Genomic DNA, 11,871 nt, shown 5'->3' on the forward strand with positions numbered 1-11,871 from the left:
CACCGGATCCCATCAGAACTCCGCAGTTAAGCGTGCTTGGGCGAGAGTAGTACTAAGTTGGGTGACCACTTGGGAAGTCCTCGTGTTGCACCCCTTTTTTATATTTCTTTTGCTCGTTACTTCAATTTCTCCCCGTTCTTTTCTTCCTTTCTTTACAAATGGCAACCTCGCACGCTCACGCCCATCGCGTTTCTTCTCCCCGACGTGTCCGCGCGGGCCCCGCCGGCCGTTCCCAGCACGTGCGTGCACCCACCGTCGCCTCGATCATGCCCACCCCGCATGCGTTAAATGCAATTTGTGCGCATGGCATGTCGGGTGCGATCATACCAGCACTAATGCACCGGATCCCATCAGAACTCCGCAGTTAAGCGTGCTTGGGCGAGAGTAGTACTAAGTTGGGTGACCACTTGGGAAGTCCTCGTGTTGCACCCCTTTTTTATATTTCTTCTCCCCGACGTGTCCGCGCGGGCCCCGCCGGCCGTTCCCAGCACGTGCGTGCACCCACCGTCGCCTCGATCATGCCCACCCCGCATGCGTTAAATGCAATTTGTGCGCATGACATGTCGGGTGCGATCATACCAGCACTAATGCACCGGATCCCATCAGAACTCCGCAGTTAAGCGTGCTTGGGCGAGAGTAGTACTAAGTTGGGTGACCACTTGGGAAGTCCTCGTGTTGCACCCCTTTTTTATATTTCTTTTGCTCGTTACTTCAATTTCTCCCCGTTCTTTTCTTCCTTTCTTTACAAATGGCAACCTCGCACGCTCACGCCCATCGCGTTTCTTCTCCCCGACGTGTCCGCGCGGGCCCCGCCGGCCGTTCCCAGCACGTGCGTGCACCCACCGTCGCCTCGATCATGCCCACCCCGCATGCGTTAAATGCAATTTGTGCGCATGGCATGTCGGGTGCGATCATACCAGCACTAATGCACCGGATCCCATCAGAACTCCGCAGTTAAGCGTGCTTGGGCGAGAGTAGTACTAAGTTGGGTGACCACTTGGGAAGTCCTCGTGTTGCACCCCTTTTTTATATTTCTTTTGCTCGTTACTTCAATTTCTCCCCGTTCTTTTCTTCCTTTCTTTACAAATGGCAACCTCGCACGCTCACGCCCATCGCGTTTCTTCTCCCCGACGTGTCCGCGCGGGCCCCGCCGGCCGTTCCCAGCACGTGCGTGCACCCACCGTCGCCTCGATCATGCCCACCCCGCATGCGTTAAATGCAATTTGTGCGCATGGCATGTCGGGTGCGATCATACCAGCACTAATGCACCGGATCCCATCAGAACTCCGCAGTTAAGCGTGCTTGGGCGAGAGTAGTACTAAGTTGGGTGACCACTTGGGAAGTCCTCGTGTTGCACCCCTTTTTTATATTTCTTCTCCCCGACGTGTCCGCGCGGGCCCCGCCGGCCGTTCCCAGCACGTGCGTGCACCCACCGTCGCCTCGATCATGCCCACCCCGCATGCGTTAAATGCAATTTGTGCGCATGGCATGTCGGGTGCGATCATACCAGCACTAATGCACCGGATCCCATCAGAACTCCGCAGTTAAGCGTGCTTGGGCGAGAGTAGTACTAAGTTGGGTGACCACTTGGGAAGTCCTCGTGTTGCACCCCTTTTTTATATTTCTTTTGCTCGTTACTTCAATTTCTCCCCGTTCTTTTCTTCCTTTCTTTACAAATGGCAACCTCGCACGCTCACGCCCATCGCGTTTCTTCTCCCCGACGTGTCCGCGCGGGCCCCGCCGGCCATTCCCAGCACGTGCGTGCACCCACCGTCGCCTCGATCATGCCCACCCCGCATGCGTTAAATGCAATTTGTGCGCATGGCATGTCGGGTGCGATCATACCAGCACTAATGCACCGGATCCCATCAGAACTCCGCAGTTAAGCGTGCTTGGGCGAGAGTAGTACTAAGTTGGGTGACCACTTGGGAAGTCCTCGTGTTGCACCCCTTTTTTATATTTCTTCTCCCCGACGTGTCCGCGCGGGCCCCGCCGGCCGTTCCCAGCACGTGCGTGCACCCACCGTCGCCTCGATCATGCCCACCCCGCATGCGTTAAATGCAATTTGTGCGCATGACATGTCGGGTGCGATCATACCAGCACTAATGCACCGGATCCCATCAGAACTCCGCAGTTAAGCGTGCTTGGGCGAGAGTAGTACTAAGTTGGGTGACCACTTGGGAAGTCCTCGTGTTGCACCCCTTTTTTATATTTCTTTTGCTCGTTACTTCAATTTCTCCCCGTTCTTTTCTTCCTTTCTTTACAAATGGCAACCTCGCACGCTCACGCCCATCGCGTTTCTTCTCCCCGACGTGTCCGCGCGGGCCCCGCCGGCCGTTCCCAGCACGTGCGTGCACCCACCGTCGCCTCGATCATGCCCACCCCGCATGCGTTAAATGCAATTTGTGCGCATGGCATGTCGGGTGCGATCATACCAGCACTAATGCACCGGATCCCATCAGAACTCCGCAGTTAAGCGTGCTTGGGCGAGAGTAGTACTAAGTTGGGTGACCACTTGGGAAGTCCTCGTGTTGCACCCCTTTTTTATATTTCTTCTCCCCGACGTGTCCGCGCGGGCCCCGCCGGCCGTTCCCAGCACGTGCGTGCACCCACCGTCGCCTCGATCATGCCCACCCCGCATGCGTTAAATGCAATTTGTGCGCATGGCATGTCGGGTGCGATCATACCAGCACTAATGCACCGGATCCCATCAGAACTCCGCAGTTAAGCGTGCTTGGGCGAGAGTAGTACTAAGTTGGGTGACCACTTGGGAAGTCCTCGTGTTGCACCCCTTTTTTATATTTCTTTTGCTCGTTACTTCAATTTCTCCCCGTTCTTTTCTTCCTTTCTTTACAAATGGCAACCTCGCACGCTCACGCCCATCGCGTTTCTTCTCCCCGACGTGTCCGCGCGGGCCCCGCCGGCCGTTCCCAGCACGTGCGTGCACCCACCGTCGCCTCGATCATGCCCACCCCGCATGCGTTAAATGCAATTTGTGCGCATGGCATGTCGGGTGCGATCATACCAGCACTAATGCACCGGATCCCATCAGAACTCCGCAGTTAAGCGTGCTTGGGCGAGAGTAGTACTAAGTTGGGTGACCACTTGGGAAGTCCTCGTGTTGCACCCCTTTTTTATATTTCTTCTCCCCGACGTGTCCGCGCGGGCCCCGCCGGCCGTTCCCAGCACGTGCGTGCACCCACCGTCGCCTCGATCATGCCCACCCCGCATGCGTTAAATGCAATTTGTGCGCATGACATGTCGGGTGCGATCATACCAGCACTAATGCACCGGATCCCATCAGAACTCCGCAGTTAAGCGTGCTTGGGCGAGAGTAGTACTAAGTTGGGTGACCACTTGGGAAGTCCTCGTGTTGCACCCCTTTTTTATATTTCTTTTGCTCGTTACTTCAATTTCTCCCCGTTCTTTTCTTCCTTTCTTTACAAATGGCAACCTCGCACGCTCACGCCCATCGCGTTTCTTCTCCCCGACGTGTCCGCGCGGGCCCCGCCGGCCGTTCCCAGCACGTGCGTGCACCCACCGTCGCCTCGATCATGCCCACCCCGCATGCGTTAAATGCAATTTGTGCGCATGGCATGTCGGGTGCGATCATACCAGCACTAATGCACCGGATCCCATCAGAACTCCGCAGTTAAGCGTGCTTGGGCGAGAGTAGTACTAAGTTGGGTGACCACTTGGGAAGTCCTCGTGTTGCACCCCTTTTTTATATTTCTTCTCCCCGACGTGTCCGCGCGGGCCCCGCCGGCCGTTCCCAGCACGTGCGTGCACCCACCGTCGCCTCGATCATGCCCACCCCGCATGCGTTAAATGCAATTTGTGCGCATGACATGTCGGGTGCGATCATACCAGCACTAATGCACCGGATCCCATCAGAACTCCGCAGTTAAGCGTGCTTGGGCGAGAGTAGTACTAAGTTGGGTGACCACTTGGGAAGTCCTCGTGTTGCACCCCTTTTTTATATTTCTTTTGCTCGTTACTTCAATTTCTCCCCGTTCTTTTCTTCCTTTCTTTACAAATGGCAACCTCGCACGCTCACGCCCATCGCGTTTCTTCTCCCCGACGTGTCCGCGCGGGCCCCGCCGGCCGTTCCCAGCACGTGCGTGCACCCACCGTCGCCTCGATCATGCCCACCCCGCATGCGTTAAATGCAATTTGTGCGCATGGCATGTCGGGTGCGATCATACCAGCACTAATGCACCGGATCCCATCAGAACTCCGCAGTTAAGCGTGCTTGGGCGAGAGTAGTACTAAGTTGGGTGACCACTTGGGAAGTCCTCGTGTTGCACCCCTTTTTTATATTTCTTCTCCCCGACGTGTCCGCGCGGGCCCCGCCGGCCGTTCCCAGCACGTGCGTGCACCCACCGTCGCCTCGATCATGCCCACCCCGCATGCGTTAAATGCAATTTGTGCGCATGGCATGTCGGGTGCGATCATACCAGCACTAATGCACCGGATCCCATCAGAACTCCGCAGTTAAGCGTGCTTGGGCGAGAGTAGTACTAAGTTGGGTGACCACTTGGGAAGTCCTCGTGTTGCACCCCTTTTTTATATTTCTTTTGCTCGTTACTTCAATTTCTCCCCGTTCTTTTCTTCCTTTCTTTACAAATGGCAACCTCGCACGCTCACGCCCATCGCGTTTCTTCTCCCCGACGTGTCCGCGCGGGCCCCGCCGGCCGTTCCCAGCACGTGCGTGCACCCACCGTCGCCTCGATCATGCCCACCCCGCATGCGTTAAATGCAATTTGTGCGCATGGCATGTCGGGTGCGATCATACCAGCACTAATGCACCGGATCCCATCAGAACTCCGCAGTTAAGCGTGCTTGGGCGAGAGTAGTACTAAGTTGGGTGACCACTTGGGAAGTCCTCGTGTTGCACCCCTTTTTTATATTTCTTCTCCCCGACGTGTCCGCGCGGGCCCCGCCGGCCGTTCCCAGCACGTGCGTGCACCCACCGTCGCCTCGATCATGCCCACCCCGCATGCGTTAAATGCAATTTGTGCGCATGACATGTCGGGTGCGATCATACCAGCACTAATGCACCGGATCCCATCAGAACTCCGCAGTTAAGCGTGCTTGGGCGAGAGTAGTACTAAGTTGGGTGACCACTTGGGAAGTCCTCGTGTTGCACCCCTTTTTTATATTTCTTTTGCTCGTTACTTCAATTTCTCCCCGTTCTTTTCTTCCTTTCTTTACAAATGGCAACCTCGCACGCTCACGCCCATCGCGTTTCTTCTCCCCGACGTGTCCGCGCGGGCCCCGCCGGCCGTTCCCAGCACGTGCGTGCACCCACCGTCGCCTCGATCATGCCCACCCCGCATGCGTTAAATGCAATTTGTGCGCATGGCATGTCGGGTGCGATCATACCAGCACTAATGCACCGGATCCCATCAGAACTCCGCAGTTAAGCGTGCTTGGGCGAGAGTAGTACTAAGTTGGGTGACCACTTGGGAAGTCCTCGTGTTGCACCCCTTTTTTATATTTCTTCTCCCCGACGTGTCCGCGCGGGCCCCGCCGGCCGTTCCCAGCACGTGCGTGCACCCACCGTCGCCTCGATCATGCCCACCCCGCATGCGTTAAATGCAATTTGTGCGCATGGCATGTCGGGTGCGATCATACCAGCACTAATGCACCGGATCCCATCAGAACTCCGCAGTTAAGCGTGCTTGGGCGAGAGTAGTACTAAGTTGGGTGACCACTTGGGAAGTCCTCGTGTTGCACCCCTTTTTTATATTTCTTTTGCTCGTTACTTCAATTTCTCCCCGTTCTTTTCTTCCTTTCTTTACAAATGGCAACCTCGCACGCTCACGCCCATCGCGTTTCTTCTCCCCGACGTGTCCGCGCGGGCCCCGCCGGCCGTTCCCAGCACGTGCGTGCACCCACCGTCGCCTCGATCATGCCCACCCCGCATGCGTTAAATGCAATTTGTGCGCATGGCATGTCGGGTGCGATCATACCAGCACTAATGCACCGGATCCCATCAGAACTCCGCAGTTAAGCGTGCTTGGGCGAGAGTAGTACTAAGTTGGGTGACCACTTGGGAAGTCCTCGTGTTGCACCCCTTTTTTATATTTCTTCTCCCCGACGTGTCCGCGCGGGCCCCGCCGGCCGTTCCCAGCACGTGCGTGCACCCACCGTCGCCTCGATCATGCCCACCCCGCATGCGTTAAATGCAATTTGTGCGCATGACATGTCGGGTGCGATCATACCAGCACTAATGCACCGGATCCCATCAGAACTCCGCAGTTAAGCGTGCTTGGGCGAGAGTAGTACTAAGTTGGGTGACCACTTGGGAAGTCCTCGTGTTGCACCCCTTTTTTATATTTCTTTTGCTCGTTACTTCAATTTCTCCCCGTTCTTTTCTTCCTTTCTTTACAAATGGCAACCTCGCACGCTCACGCCCATCGCGTTTCTTCTCCCCGACGTGTCCGCGCGGGCCCCGCCGGCCGTTCCCAGCACGTGCGTGCACCCACCGTCGCCTCGATCATGCCCACCCCGCATGCGTTAAATGCAATTTGTGCGCATGGCATGTCGGGTGCGATCATACCAGCACTAATGCACCGGATCCCATCAGAACTCCGCAGTTAAGCGTGCTTGGGCGAGAGTAGTACTAAGTTGGGTGACCACTTGGGAAGTCCTCGTGTTGCACCCCTTTTTTATATTTCTTCTCCCCGACGTGTCCGCGCGGGCCCCACCGGCCGTTCCCAGCACGTGCGTGCACCCACCGTCGCCTCGATCATGCCCACCCCGCATGCGTTAAATGCAATTTGTGCGCATGGCATGTCGGGTGCGATCATACCAGCACTAATGCACCGGATCCCATCAGAACTCCGCAGTTAAGCGTGCTTGGGCGAGAGTAGTACTAAGTTGGGTGACCACTTGGGAAGTCCTCGTGTTGCACCCCTTTTTTATATTTCTTTTGCTCGTTACTTCAATTTCTCCCCGTTCTTTTCTTCCTTTCTTTACAAATGGCAACCTCGCACGCTCACGCCCATCGCGTTTCTTCTCCCCGACGTGTCCGCGCGGGCCCCGCCGGCCGTTCCCAGCACGTGCGTGCACCCACCGTCGCCTCGATCATGCCCACCCCGCATGCGTTAAATGCAATTTGTGCGCATGGCATGTCGGGTGCGATCATACCAGCACTAATGCACCGGATCCCATCAGAACTCCGCAGTTAAGCGTGCTTGGGCGAGAGTAGTACTAAGTTGGGTGACCACTTGGGAAGTCCTCGTGTTGCACCCCTTTTTTATATTTCTTCTCCCCGACGTGTCCGCGCGGGCCCCGCCGGCCGTTCCCAGCACGTGCGTGCACCCACCGTCGCCTCGATCATGCCCACCCCGCATGCGTTAAATGCAATTTGTGCGCATGACATGTCGGGTGCGATCATACCAGCACTAATGCACCGGATCCCATCAGAACTCCGCAGTTAAGCGTGCTTGGGCGAGAGTAGTACTAAGTTGGGTGACCACTTGGGAAGTCCTCGTGTTGCACCCCTTTTTTATATTTCTTTTGCTCGTTACTTCAATTTCTCCCCGTTCTTTTCTTCCTTTCTTTACAAATGGCAACCTCGCACGCTCACGCCCATCGCGTTTCTTCTCCCCGACGTGTCCGCGCGGGCCCCGCCGGCCGTTCCCAGCACGTGCGTGCACCCACCGTCGCCTCGATCATGCCCACCCCGCATGCGTTAAATGCAATTTGTGCGCATGGCATGTCGGGTGCGATCATACCAGCACTAATGCACCGGATCCCATCAGAACTCCGCAGTTAAGCGTGCTTGGGCGAGAGTAGTACTAAGTTGGGTGACCACTTGGGAAGTCCTCGTGTTGCACCCCTTTTTTATATTTCTTTTGCTCGTTACTTCAATTTCTCCCCGTTCTTTTCTTCCTTTCTTTACAAATGGCAACCTCGCACGCTCACGCCCATCGCGTTTCTTCTCCCCGACGTGTCCGCGCGGGCCCCGCCGGCCGTTCCCAGCACGTGCGTGCACCCACCGTCGCCTCGATCATGCCCACCCCGCATGCGTTAAATGCAATTTGTGCGCATGGCATGTCGGGTGCGATCATACCAGCACTAATGCACCGGATCCCATCAGAACTCCGCAGTTAAGCGTGCTTGGGCGAGAGTAGTACTAAGTTGGGTGACCACTTGGGAAGTCCTCGTGTTGCACCCCTTTTTTATATTTCTTCTCCCCGACGTGTCCGCGCGGGCCCCGCCGGCCGTTCCCAGCACGTGCGTGCACCCACCGTCGCCTCGATCATGCCCACCCCGCATGCGTTAAATGCAATTTGTGCGCATGGCATGTCGGGTGCGATCATACCAGCACTAATGCACCGGATCCCATCAGAACTCCGCAGTTAAGCGTGCTTGGGCGAGAGTAGTACTAAGTTGGGTGACCACTTGGGAAGTCCTCGTGTTGCACCCCTTTTTTATATTTCTTTTGCTCGTTACTTCAATTTCTCCCCGTTCTTTTCTTCCTTTCTTTACAAATGGCAACCTCGCACGCTCACGCCCATCGCGTTTCTTCTCCCCGACGTGTCCGCGCGGGCCCCGCCGGCCGTTCCCAGCACGTGCGTGCACCCACCGTCGCCTCGATCATGCCCACCCCGCATGCGTTAAATGCAATTTGTGCGCATGGCATGTCGGGTGCGATCATACCAGCACTAATGCACCGGATCCCATCAGAACTCCGCAGTTAAGCGTGCTTGGGCGAGAGTAGTACTAAGTTGGGTGACCACTTGGGAAGTCCTCGTGTTGCACCCCTTTTTTATATTTCTTCTCCCCGACGTGTCCGCGCGGGCCCCGCCGGCCGTTCCCAGCACGTGCGTGCACCCACCGTCGCCTCGATCATGCCCACCCCGCATGCGTTAAATGCAATTTGTGCGCATGACATGTCGGGTGCGATCATACCAGCACTAATGCACCGGATCCCATCAGAACTCCGCAGTTAAGCGTGCTTGGGCGAGAGTAGTACTAAGTTGGGTGACCACTTGGGAAGTCCTCGTGTTGCACCCCTTTTTTATATTTCTTTTGCTCGTTACTTCAATTTCTCCCCGTTCTTTTCTTCCTTTCTTTACAAATGGCAACCTCGCACGCTCACGCCCATCGCGTTTCTTCTCCCCGACGTGTCCGCGCGGGCCCCGCCGGCCGTTCCCAGCACGTGCGTGCACCCACCGTCGCCTCGATCATGCCCACCCCGCATGCGTTAAATGCAATTTGTGCGCATGGCATGTCGGGTGCGATCATACCAGCACTAATGCACCGGATCCCATCAGAACTCCGCAGTTAAGCGTGCTTGGGCGAGAGTAGTACTAAGTTGGGTGACCACTTGGGAAGTCCTCGTGTTGCACCCCTTTTTTATATTTCTTTTGCTCGTTACTTCAATTTCTCCCCGTTCTTTTCTTCCTTTCTTTACAAATGGCAACCTCGCACGCTCACGCCCATCGCGTTTCTTCTCCCCGACGTGTCCGCGCGGGCCCCGCCGGCCATTCCCAGCACGTGCGTGCACCCACCGTCGCCTCGATCATGCCCACCCCGCATGCGTTAAATGCAATTTGTGCGCATGGCATGTCGGGTGCGATCATACCAGCACTAATGCACCGGATCCCATCAGAACTCCGCAGTTAAGCGTGCTTGGGCGAGAGTAGTACTAAGTTGGGTGACCACTTGGGAAGTCCTCGTGTTGCACCCCTTTTTTATATTTCTTCTCCCCGACGTGTCCGCGCGGGCCCCGCCGGCCGTTCCCAGCACGTGCGTGCACCCACCGTCGCCTCGATCATGCCCACCCCGCATGCGTTAAATGCAATTTGTGCGCATGGCATGTCGGGTGCGATCATACCAGCACTAATGCACCGGATCCCATCAGAACTCCGCAGTTAAGCGTGCTTGGGCGAGAGTAGTACTAAGTTGGGTGACCACTTGGGAAGTCCTCGTGTTGCACCCCTTTTTTATATTTCTTTTGCTCGTTACTTCAATTTCTCCCCGTTCTTTTCTTCCTTTCTTTACAAATGGCAACCTCGCACGCTCACGCCCATCGCGTTTCTTCTCCCCGACGTGTCCGCGCGGGCCCCGCCGGCCGTTCCCAGCACGTGCGTGCACCCACCGTCGCCTCGATCATGCCCACCCCGCATGCGTTAAATGCAATTTGTGCGCATGGCATGTCGGGTGCGATCATACCAGCACTAATGCACCGGATCCCATCAGAACTCCGCAGTTAAGCGTGCTTGGGCGAGAGTAGTACTAAGTTGGGTGACCACTTGGGAAGTCCTCGTGTTGCACCCCTTTTTTATATTTCTTCTCCCCGACGTGTCCGCGCGGGCCCCGCCGGCCGTTCCCAGCACGTGCGTGCACCCACCGTCGCCTCGATCATGCCCACCCCGCATGCGTTAAATGCAATTTGTGCGCATGACATGTCGGGTGCGATCATACCAGCACTAATGCACCGGATCCCATCAGAACTCCGCAGTTAAGCGTGCTTGGGCGAGAGTAGTACTAAGTTGGGTGACCACTTGGGAAGTCCTCGTGTTGCACCCCTTTTTTATATTTCTTTTGCTCGTTACTTCAATTTCTCCCCGTTCTTTTCTTCCTTTCTTTACAAATGGCAACCTCGCACGCTCACGCCCATCGCGTTTCTTCTCCCCGACGTGTCCGCGCGGGCCCCGCCGGCCGTTCCCAGCACGTGCGTGCACCCACCGTCGCCTCGATCATGCCCACCCCGCATGCGTTAAATGCAATTTGTGCGCATGGCATGTCGGGTGCGATCATACCAGCACTAATGCACCGGATCCCATCAGAACTCCGCAGTTAAGCGTGCTTGGGCGAGAGTAGTACTAAGTTGGGTGACCACTTGGGAAGTCCTCGTGTTGCACCCCTTTTTTATATTTCTTCTCCCCGACGTGTCCGCGCGGGCCCCGCCGGCCGTTCCCAGCACGTGCGTGCACCCACCGTCGCCTCGATCATGCCCACCCCGCATGCGTTAAATGCAATTTGTGCGCATGGCATGTCGGGTGTGATCATACCAGCACTAATGCACCGGATCCCATCAGAACTCCGCAGTTAAGCGTGCTTGGGCGAGAGTAGTACTAAGTTGGGTGACCACTTGGGAAGTCCTCGTGTTGCACCCCTTTTTTATATTTCTTTTGCTCGTTACTTCAATTTCTCCCCGTTCTTTTCTTCCTTTCTTTACAAATGGCAACCTCGCACGCTCACGCCCATCGCGTTTCTTCTCCCCGACGTGTCCGCGCGGGCCCCGCCGGCCGTTCCCAGCACGTGCGTGCACCCACCGTCGCCTCGATCATGCCCACCCCGCATGCGTTAAATGCAATTTGTGCGCATGGCATGTCGGGTGCGATCATACCAGCACTAATGCACCGGATCCCATCAGAACTCCGCAGTTAAGCGTGCTTGGGCGAGAGTAGTACTAAGTTGGGTGACCACTTGGGAAGTCCTCGTGTTGCACCCCTTTTTTATATTTCTTCTCCCCGACGTGTCCGCGCGGGCCCCGCCGGCCGTTCCCAGCACGTGCGTGCACCCACCGTCGCCTCGATCATGCCCACCCCGCATGCGTTAAATGCAATTTGTGCGCATGACATGTCGGGTGCGATCATACCAGCACTAATGCACCGGATCCCATCAGAACTCCGCAGTTAAGCGTGCTTGGGCGAGAGTAGTACTAAGTTGGGTGACCACTTGGGAAGTCCTCGTGTTGCACCCCTTTTTTATATTTCTTTTGCTCGTTACTTCAATTTCTCCCCGTTCTTTTCTTCCTTTCTTTACAAATGGCAACCTCGCACGCTCACGCCCATCGCGTTTCTTCTCCCCGACGTGTCCGCGCGGGCCCCGCCGGCCGTTCCCAGC

At 56.3% G+C, this 11,871-nt stretch overlaps 39 non-coding genes and 1 pseudogene across 39 annotated transcripts; all 40 read left to right on the forward strand.

Moving 5' to 3' along the window:
- LOC147781247 (5S ribosomal RNA) lies at positions 1-94 on the forward strand (annotated as a pseudogene; the record flags this gene model as incomplete).
- Positions 95-313: 219 nt separating this feature from the next.
- On the forward strand, positions 314-432 carry LOC147781248 (5S ribosomal RNA). The gene has a single exon (XR_015419453.1). It is a non-coding gene; the product is annotated as a 5S ribosomal RNA (ribosomal RNA).
- A 133-nt stretch (positions 433-565) lies between these two features.
- On the forward strand, positions 566-684 carry LOC147781249 (5S ribosomal RNA). Its single transcript, XR_015419464.1, has one exon. It is a non-coding gene; the product is annotated as a 5S ribosomal RNA (ribosomal RNA).
- A 219-nt stretch (positions 685-903) lies between these two features.
- On the forward strand, positions 904-1,022 carry LOC147781250 (5S ribosomal RNA). The gene has a single exon (XR_015419475.1). It is a non-coding gene; the product is annotated as a 5S ribosomal RNA (ribosomal RNA).
- A 219-nt stretch (positions 1,023-1,241) lies between these two features.
- On the forward strand, positions 1,242-1,360 carry LOC147781251 (5S ribosomal RNA). Its single transcript, XR_015419486.1, has one exon. It is a non-coding gene; the product is annotated as a 5S ribosomal RNA (ribosomal RNA).
- A 133-nt stretch (positions 1,361-1,493) lies between these two features.
- On the forward strand, positions 1,494-1,612 carry LOC147781252 (5S ribosomal RNA). Its single transcript, XR_015419414.1, has one exon. It is a non-coding gene; the product is annotated as a 5S ribosomal RNA (ribosomal RNA).
- Positions 1,613-1,831: 219 nt separating this feature from the next.
- Positions 1,832-1,950, forward strand: LOC147781253 (5S ribosomal RNA). The gene has a single exon (XR_015419425.1). It is a non-coding gene; the product is annotated as a 5S ribosomal RNA (ribosomal RNA).
- Positions 1,951-2,083: 133 nt separating this feature from the next.
- LOC147781254 (5S ribosomal RNA) lies at positions 2,084-2,202 on the forward strand. The gene has a single exon (XR_015419436.1). It is a non-coding gene; the product is annotated as a 5S ribosomal RNA (ribosomal RNA).
- A 219-nt stretch (positions 2,203-2,421) lies between these two features.
- Positions 2,422-2,540, forward strand: LOC147781255 (5S ribosomal RNA). The gene has a single exon (XR_015419446.1). It is a non-coding gene; the product is annotated as a 5S ribosomal RNA (ribosomal RNA).
- A 133-nt stretch (positions 2,541-2,673) lies between these two features.
- On the forward strand, positions 2,674-2,792 carry LOC147781256 (5S ribosomal RNA). The gene has a single exon (XR_015419447.1). It is a non-coding gene; the product is annotated as a 5S ribosomal RNA (ribosomal RNA).
- A 219-nt stretch (positions 2,793-3,011) lies between these two features.
- On the forward strand, positions 3,012-3,130 carry LOC147781257 (5S ribosomal RNA). Its single transcript, XR_015419448.1, has one exon. It is a non-coding gene; the product is annotated as a 5S ribosomal RNA (ribosomal RNA).
- Positions 3,131-3,263: 133 nt separating this feature from the next.
- On the forward strand, positions 3,264-3,382 carry LOC147781258 (5S ribosomal RNA). The gene has a single exon (XR_015419449.1). It is a non-coding gene; the product is annotated as a 5S ribosomal RNA (ribosomal RNA).
- Positions 3,383-3,601: 219 nt separating this feature from the next.
- LOC147781259 (5S ribosomal RNA) lies at positions 3,602-3,720 on the forward strand. Its single transcript, XR_015419450.1, has one exon. It is a non-coding gene; the product is annotated as a 5S ribosomal RNA (ribosomal RNA).
- A 133-nt stretch (positions 3,721-3,853) lies between these two features.
- Positions 3,854-3,972, forward strand: LOC147781260 (5S ribosomal RNA). The gene has a single exon (XR_015419451.1). It is a non-coding gene; the product is annotated as a 5S ribosomal RNA (ribosomal RNA).
- A 219-nt stretch (positions 3,973-4,191) lies between these two features.
- On the forward strand, positions 4,192-4,310 carry LOC147781261 (5S ribosomal RNA). The gene has a single exon (XR_015419452.1). It is a non-coding gene; the product is annotated as a 5S ribosomal RNA (ribosomal RNA).
- A 133-nt stretch (positions 4,311-4,443) lies between these two features.
- Positions 4,444-4,562, forward strand: LOC147781262 (5S ribosomal RNA). The gene has a single exon (XR_015419454.1). It is a non-coding gene; the product is annotated as a 5S ribosomal RNA (ribosomal RNA).
- A 219-nt stretch (positions 4,563-4,781) lies between these two features.
- On the forward strand, positions 4,782-4,900 carry LOC147781263 (5S ribosomal RNA). Its single transcript, XR_015419455.1, has one exon. It is a non-coding gene; the product is annotated as a 5S ribosomal RNA (ribosomal RNA).
- A 133-nt stretch (positions 4,901-5,033) lies between these two features.
- On the forward strand, positions 5,034-5,152 carry LOC147781264 (5S ribosomal RNA). The gene has a single exon (XR_015419456.1). It is a non-coding gene; the product is annotated as a 5S ribosomal RNA (ribosomal RNA).
- Positions 5,153-5,371: 219 nt separating this feature from the next.
- LOC147781265 (5S ribosomal RNA) lies at positions 5,372-5,490 on the forward strand. The gene has a single exon (XR_015419457.1). It is a non-coding gene; the product is annotated as a 5S ribosomal RNA (ribosomal RNA).
- Positions 5,491-5,623: 133 nt separating this feature from the next.
- On the forward strand, positions 5,624-5,742 carry LOC147781266 (5S ribosomal RNA). The gene has a single exon (XR_015419458.1). It is a non-coding gene; the product is annotated as a 5S ribosomal RNA (ribosomal RNA).
- Positions 5,743-5,961: 219 nt separating this feature from the next.
- On the forward strand, positions 5,962-6,080 carry LOC147781267 (5S ribosomal RNA). The gene has a single exon (XR_015419459.1). It is a non-coding gene; the product is annotated as a 5S ribosomal RNA (ribosomal RNA).
- Positions 6,081-6,213: 133 nt separating this feature from the next.
- Positions 6,214-6,332, forward strand: LOC147781268 (5S ribosomal RNA). Its single transcript, XR_015419460.1, has one exon. It is a non-coding gene; the product is annotated as a 5S ribosomal RNA (ribosomal RNA).
- Positions 6,333-6,551: 219 nt separating this feature from the next.
- LOC147781269 (5S ribosomal RNA) lies at positions 6,552-6,670 on the forward strand. The gene has a single exon (XR_015419461.1). It is a non-coding gene; the product is annotated as a 5S ribosomal RNA (ribosomal RNA).
- A 133-nt stretch (positions 6,671-6,803) lies between these two features.
- Positions 6,804-6,922, forward strand: LOC147781270 (5S ribosomal RNA). The gene has a single exon (XR_015419462.1). It is a non-coding gene; the product is annotated as a 5S ribosomal RNA (ribosomal RNA).
- Positions 6,923-7,141: 219 nt separating this feature from the next.
- Positions 7,142-7,260, forward strand: LOC147781271 (5S ribosomal RNA). Its single transcript, XR_015419463.1, has one exon. It is a non-coding gene; the product is annotated as a 5S ribosomal RNA (ribosomal RNA).
- A 133-nt stretch (positions 7,261-7,393) lies between these two features.
- On the forward strand, positions 7,394-7,512 carry LOC147781272 (5S ribosomal RNA). Its single transcript, XR_015419465.1, has one exon. It is a non-coding gene; the product is annotated as a 5S ribosomal RNA (ribosomal RNA).
- Positions 7,513-7,731: 219 nt separating this feature from the next.
- LOC147781273 (5S ribosomal RNA) lies at positions 7,732-7,850 on the forward strand. The gene has a single exon (XR_015419466.1). It is a non-coding gene; the product is annotated as a 5S ribosomal RNA (ribosomal RNA).
- Positions 7,851-8,069: 219 nt separating this feature from the next.
- LOC147781274 (5S ribosomal RNA) lies at positions 8,070-8,188 on the forward strand. Its single transcript, XR_015419467.1, has one exon. It is a non-coding gene; the product is annotated as a 5S ribosomal RNA (ribosomal RNA).
- Positions 8,189-8,321: 133 nt separating this feature from the next.
- On the forward strand, positions 8,322-8,440 carry LOC147781275 (5S ribosomal RNA). Its single transcript, XR_015419468.1, has one exon. It is a non-coding gene; the product is annotated as a 5S ribosomal RNA (ribosomal RNA).
- A 219-nt stretch (positions 8,441-8,659) lies between these two features.
- On the forward strand, positions 8,660-8,778 carry LOC147781276 (5S ribosomal RNA). The gene has a single exon (XR_015419469.1). It is a non-coding gene; the product is annotated as a 5S ribosomal RNA (ribosomal RNA).
- Positions 8,779-8,911: 133 nt separating this feature from the next.
- On the forward strand, positions 8,912-9,030 carry LOC147781277 (5S ribosomal RNA). Its single transcript, XR_015419470.1, has one exon. It is a non-coding gene; the product is annotated as a 5S ribosomal RNA (ribosomal RNA).
- Positions 9,031-9,249: 219 nt separating this feature from the next.
- Positions 9,250-9,368, forward strand: LOC147781278 (5S ribosomal RNA). The gene has a single exon (XR_015419471.1). It is a non-coding gene; the product is annotated as a 5S ribosomal RNA (ribosomal RNA).
- Positions 9,369-9,587: 219 nt separating this feature from the next.
- On the forward strand, positions 9,588-9,706 carry LOC147781279 (5S ribosomal RNA). Its single transcript, XR_015419472.1, has one exon. It is a non-coding gene; the product is annotated as a 5S ribosomal RNA (ribosomal RNA).
- Positions 9,707-9,839: 133 nt separating this feature from the next.
- On the forward strand, positions 9,840-9,958 carry LOC147781280 (5S ribosomal RNA). Its single transcript, XR_015419473.1, has one exon. It is a non-coding gene; the product is annotated as a 5S ribosomal RNA (ribosomal RNA).
- Positions 9,959-10,177: 219 nt separating this feature from the next.
- Positions 10,178-10,296, forward strand: LOC147781281 (5S ribosomal RNA). The gene has a single exon (XR_015419474.1). It is a non-coding gene; the product is annotated as a 5S ribosomal RNA (ribosomal RNA).
- A 133-nt stretch (positions 10,297-10,429) lies between these two features.
- LOC147781282 (5S ribosomal RNA) lies at positions 10,430-10,548 on the forward strand. The gene has a single exon (XR_015419476.1). It is a non-coding gene; the product is annotated as a 5S ribosomal RNA (ribosomal RNA).
- A 219-nt stretch (positions 10,549-10,767) lies between these two features.
- On the forward strand, positions 10,768-10,886 carry LOC147781283 (5S ribosomal RNA). Its single transcript, XR_015419477.1, has one exon. It is a non-coding gene; the product is annotated as a 5S ribosomal RNA (ribosomal RNA).
- A 133-nt stretch (positions 10,887-11,019) lies between these two features.
- On the forward strand, positions 11,020-11,138 carry LOC147781284 (5S ribosomal RNA). Its single transcript, XR_015419443.1, has one exon. It is a non-coding gene; the product is annotated as a 5S ribosomal RNA (ribosomal RNA).
- Positions 11,139-11,357: 219 nt separating this feature from the next.
- LOC147781285 (5S ribosomal RNA) lies at positions 11,358-11,476 on the forward strand. Its single transcript, XR_015419478.1, has one exon. It is a non-coding gene; the product is annotated as a 5S ribosomal RNA (ribosomal RNA).
- A 133-nt stretch (positions 11,477-11,609) lies between these two features.
- On the forward strand, positions 11,610-11,728 carry LOC147781286 (5S ribosomal RNA). The gene has a single exon (XR_015419479.1). It is a non-coding gene; the product is annotated as a 5S ribosomal RNA (ribosomal RNA).
- The last annotated feature ends 143 nt before the right edge of the window (positions 11,729-11,871 follow it).

This window comes from Cucurbita pepo, unplaced genomic scaffold, assembly GCF_057944985.1.
Source record: "Cucurbita pepo subsp. pepo isolate OVF unplaced genomic scaffold, ASM5794498v1 scafford_183, whole genome shotgun sequence".
In the NCBI taxonomy this organism is placed as follows: Eukaryota; Viridiplantae; Streptophyta; class Magnoliopsida; order Cucurbitales; family Cucurbitaceae; genus Cucurbita; species Cucurbita pepo.